The 5,301-nt window shown below is 44.1% G+C and overlaps 1 pseudogene; it reads left to right on the top strand.

Moving 5' to 3' along the window:
• Nucleotides 1-2,656: 2,656 nt before the first annotated feature.
• On the top strand, nucleotides 2,657-3,137 carry LOC125458424 (large ribosomal subunit protein eL28-like; annotated as a pseudogene).
• Nucleotides 3,138-5,301: the final 2,164 nt, after the last annotated feature.

A 5,301-nucleotide genomic window follows, 5' to 3' on the forward strand; every position in this document is an offset into this window, starting at 1 on the left:
CTGAGATTGCTTCATCATTCACTAAGATCATAGCTGATCAGCTTGTGTTTCAAATTACACATTCTCATCTACCCTTGATTCTCCTGCCTAACATGAATCTATATACCTTGTCATTAGAAATATTTAATAATCCTGCTTGCACTACCTTCTGAGATGGAGAGCTCCAAACTTGCGCAGGCCTCACGTAACATTTATGCTGACCTCTGTGCTGTAGAGCAACCTTGATTTGCAAATTGTCCCCTAGAAGGTGCGCCAAGGACAATAGGAATCTGCTTTTCCATCTTCACCTTGTCAAGGCCATTCAGGATGTTATTAGATACTTTAATTGAATGTTCAAATGTGTTATGACACAGCTCTGGGGCAGGTGAGGCTTGACTTCAAGCCTTCTTGTTCACAGGTGGGAATACTATCACTGCACCACAAGAATTGAAGAATCATAGAGCACAATCATAGAATCAGACGGTGCAGTAGAGGCCCTTCAGCCCATCATGTTTGCACCAACAAGTGAAAAACACCTGACCTTCAACCTAATCCCATCCACTAGCATTTGACCCATAGCCTTGAATGAATCCAGGTACTTTTTAAAGGATGTGAGGAACTTGCCTCTACCACCCTCCCAGGCAGCACATTCCAGACTGTTACCACCATCTCATAGAGTTAAATATACAGCGTGGAATCAGACCCTTCAGTCCAACCTCTCCATGCCAACCATATATCCTACATAAATCCAGTCCCATTTGCCAGCATTTGATTCATATCCCTCTAAACCCTTCCTATTCCTTTACCCATCTTGATGCCTTTTAAATGTAATTGTACCAGCCTCCACCACATCCTCTGGCAGCTCGTTCCACCCTCTGTGTGAAAAAGTTGCTCCTTAGGACCCTTTTATATCTTTCCCGTCTCAGCTTAAACCTATGACCTCTAGTTTTGGACACGTTCACCCCAGGGAAATGATTTTGCCTATTTACCCTATCCATGCCCTTCATGACTTTATAACTCTCTGTAAGGTTACCTCAAAGTCTCTGATGCTCCAGGGAAAACAGACCCAGCCTATTCAGCCTCCTCCTTCAGCTCAAACCCTCCAACCCTGGCAACATTCTCGAGCATCTTTTCTGAGCCCTTTCTACTTCCACAACATCCTTTCCACAGGAGGGAGACCAGAACCGAACATGATACTCCAAAAGTGGCTGAACCAATGTCCTGTACAGCTGCAACATGACCTCCCACCTCCGATATTGAATACATACAAAAGTTTTTCCTCACCTTCTGCCCCTCACCTTAAATCTTCATCTCCTCGTGACTGACTCTTAAACCAAGGGGAACAATTGCTCCTTATCCACTCAATACACACCTTCATAATCTTGTACATCTCAATCAGATCACTCATCAGTCTTCTTTGCTCCAATGAAAACAATGCAAGCCTATCCAAACTTCCCTCAAAAGTTATATTTTCCATCCCAGACAACAATTTGGTGAATCTCCACTGGACTCCCTTCAGTGCAACCACATTCTTCCAAAGATATGGCAACCAGAACTGCACACAATACCCTAAATGTGGCAGCACTAAAGTCCTACACAACTCCAACAAGACTTTGCTGCTTTTGTAATCTGTGTCTTGATTGATAGAGACATGCGCCCCGTATGCCTTTTTCACTGCCCTACGAGCATGTGCTTCCAGTGATCCTTGGACAAATACGCAAAGGTCCTTTATTCCACAGAACTTTCTCATGTCATGTTATTCATTAAATGTTTTCTTGCCAAATTATTTCTTCCAAAGTATATCACCTCAAACATTTCAGGGTTAGATTCCATTTGCTGCTTATCTGCCTGTTTGACTATCCCGTTTATATATTCTCGAAGCCTAAAACACTGAACCTCACCACTGACCACCCAACCAATCTTTGTAACATCTACTAACTTACTAATCCAACCTCCCCCATACCATCATTTATATAAATGATGAATCTAGGGAACCCAGCAGAGTTTCCTGTGGTACGTCACTGGATAATGGCCTCCAGTCTCTAGAACAGCCTTCTGTCATCACCCTCTGTCTCCTACAACTGAGCTAATTTTGAATCCACTTTATCAAGTTACCCTGTATCCCATATGCATCTGCCTTCTTGATAAATCTCCTACTGGGATCTTGTCAAACACTTTGCTGAAATCCAAATAAACTATATCGACTGTGGTACCCTCATCTTCACACTTGGTCACCTACTTGAAAAAACGGAACCAAATTTGAATTCAATTTTGATCAAATTAGAACCCCTGCTTCAAATCAACCTGAGTCGATATGTTGTGGCAAATTGCAACAAAGATTAGACTGGAACCTACATCTGGCCCAAATGAAGAGACACTACCATTGTGCTTCAACAGCCCTATGTACAGCAAGCTTTTTATTAACCTATGGGACCAGGAGTGTGCCTGCTGATTAAATATTCCAGATTGTCAAGAGACAACTCATAACCACAGAAAACCCTGATCAAGTGAAGCTTCGAGACAGCAGCATCCCTCAGAAAATCAATGTTGAAGACATCAACACACCTCCTAAAATAGATGTAAAAACACACCCACAAAGTAATAGAAATGTCCTACAAGGGGCTATGCACATCACTGTTATACTTTATTAACTGCAGTGGTGTGAGAAGTTTCAGAGATGTCAGCCCACCTTTAATGGATGATCATCTGGAACTGTTCTAGTTTCCTGATGAGAAGTAATGAGTGGTCATTTGCTCTGAGTCCAACAATCTGAAGTTCACAATTTCTTTCTGTGACAATCGACTTATAGACCACATAAATGTAGGTATAGAGAGAACAGCAGATGGCAAAGAAATAGTGCTTATTCTCAAAAAGCCAGCCGGTCAACACAAATCAACAACATCTACGAAAAGTTTACAATCAACAAGAATGCCTAGGCTGCCCTAAACCATTTGCAGCACATCATCCGCAAGAACAAGAACTGAAACGACCTTCATATGGCTGTGCACTGACGTGCCACTGCTGTTCTGAAGAGCCAGAAGTCAGTTGTCATGAAGAAACTCATTTGGGCCACCAGAGAGCAGGCTGTACTAACCTTGGTATCATGCAATGAGATACCATTAATTCATGACTTTATCGTGAAGGTCCCTGAGCCATAATATCGAGAAGGGCATGTGACTCTCTCAGCATTCCAACATTGTCCAATCTTGAATATTGGTGAAAGGAGAAACACATGTTGACTCATCTTTGCTCATGCAGTCATAACGGCAAGCACAATAATACCAAATTTCAAATAATTGCAGTAACTTTCTGTGCAGGAAGAAGATTGCTGATTCATTGGCAAGTGACAAAAGTCATTACCCTGAAGGATAGCAAAAGTCTACAATGCATATTAATGACATGGAGGAAGGAAGCTAATGTACTGTAGCCAAATTTGCAAATGACACAGAAATAAGTGGGCAGGCAAGTTGCAAGAGGGTATAAGGAGTTTTGATATTCTTCTGATTGAAAATAAGGGGCTTGACAGGGAAAATACTGAGGAGATGTTTCCCTTAGGGTGAGTTTAGAACCAGAGAGCATAGTCTCAGCATAAGCTAACGCCAATTTAAGACTGAGATAAGGAAGAATTTCTACTCTGACATTTAAGAGTCTTTGGAACTCTACCACATTCAGCTGTGGGGCAGAGTTGGCATATATATTTGTGAGAAATTGGGCAGGGCCCTTTTTAAAGATTAATAATGAGCGAATTATGAGGCAACACGTGTCAATCATTGCTACATGCACTAGCGAACAGCTGTACAAACAACCAATCTGAGGTCGTCAGTTGAGCTCGAAGCACCGTCTGTTTGTATGAATCATGCCTTCGCAAATGCTGGTCTAGCCATCAACACAATGCCATATTGAATAAAGAAAAAGAAATCCCTATTTTTAATGTCAGACTACATGCCAGTATAGTTCCTTTTCTTCATTTTATGCTTCTTGGCTAGTGGAGGTAAGTGCCACCTACCAATGCATGTGGACCATTTTAGAATTTAGGGGATCTGGAAGAACAAATCCAATGCATTCACTGTCTCAAGCAGACACATTGTTTAAAATTCTGGCTCAGGGAATTTGTCATATTTCAGTCCTTTTATAAAAATATTATTTGACAGGATGTAATGTGCAGCATTTACTGCCTATCCCTATTTGCTTTTGAGAAGGTGTGGAGAGCCACCTTCTTGGATAATGTACTCTATGTGACATAGATACTCCCACAGCGCTGTCAACTTTTCCAGTGCTTCTGGATTTTCATCACTCTCATTCATTATTATTTCCGCTTCTTTTTTGTGTTTTCTTCTCTGAAAACAGACACAATACCTCTCCCAGTTTAATAAAATGTGAGGCTGGATGAACACAGCAGGCCAAGCAGCATCTCAGGAGCACAAAAGCTGACGTTTCGGGCCTAGACCCTTCATCAGAGAGGGGGATGGGGAGAGGGAACTGGAATAAATAGGGAGAGAGGGGGAGGCGGACCGAAGATGGAGAGTAAAGAAGATAGATGGAGAGGAGAGTATAGGTGGGGAGGTAGGGAGGGGATAGGTCAGTCCAGGGAAGACGGACAGGTCAAGGAGGCGGGATGAGGTTAGTAGGTAGATGGGGGTGCGGCTTGGGGTGGGAGGAAGGGATGGGTGAGAGGAAGAACCGGTTAGGGAGGCAGAGACAGGTTGGACTGGTTTTGGGATGCAGTGGGTGGGGGAGAAGAGCTGGGCTGGTTGTGTGGTGCAGTGGGGGGAGGGGACGAACTGGGCTGGTTTAGGGATGCAGTAGGGGAAGGGGAGATTTTGAAACTGGTGAAGTCCACATTGATACCATTAGGCTGCAGGGTTCCCAGGCAGAATATGAGTTGCTGTTCCTGCAACCTTCGGGTGGCATCATTGTGGCAGTGCAGGAGGCCCTTGATGGACATGTCATCTAGAGAATGGGAGGGGGAGTGGAAATGGTTCATGACTGGGAGGTGCAGTTGTTTGTTGCGAACTGAGCGGAGGTGTTCTGCAAAGCGGCCTCCAAGCCTCCGCTTGGTTTCCCCAATGTAGAGGAAGCCACACCGGGTACAGTGGATGCAGTATACCACATTGGCAGATGTGCAGGTGAACCTCTGCTTAATGTGGAATGTCATCTTGGGGCCCCCACTGCACCACACAACCAGCCCAGCTCTTCCCCCCCACCCACTGCATCCCAAAACCAGTTCAACCTGTCTCTGCCTCCCTAACCTGTTCTTCCTCTCACCCATCCCTTCCTCCCACCCCAAGCCGCACCCCCATCTACCTACTAACCTCATCCCAC

The sequence above is a fragment of the Stegostoma tigrinum genome, chromosome 13, assembly GCF_030684315.1.
Source record: "Stegostoma tigrinum isolate sSteTig4 chromosome 13, sSteTig4.hap1, whole genome shotgun sequence".
NCBI lineage: Eukaryota > Metazoa > Chordata > Chondrichthyes > Orectolobiformes > Stegostomatidae > Stegostoma > Stegostoma tigrinum.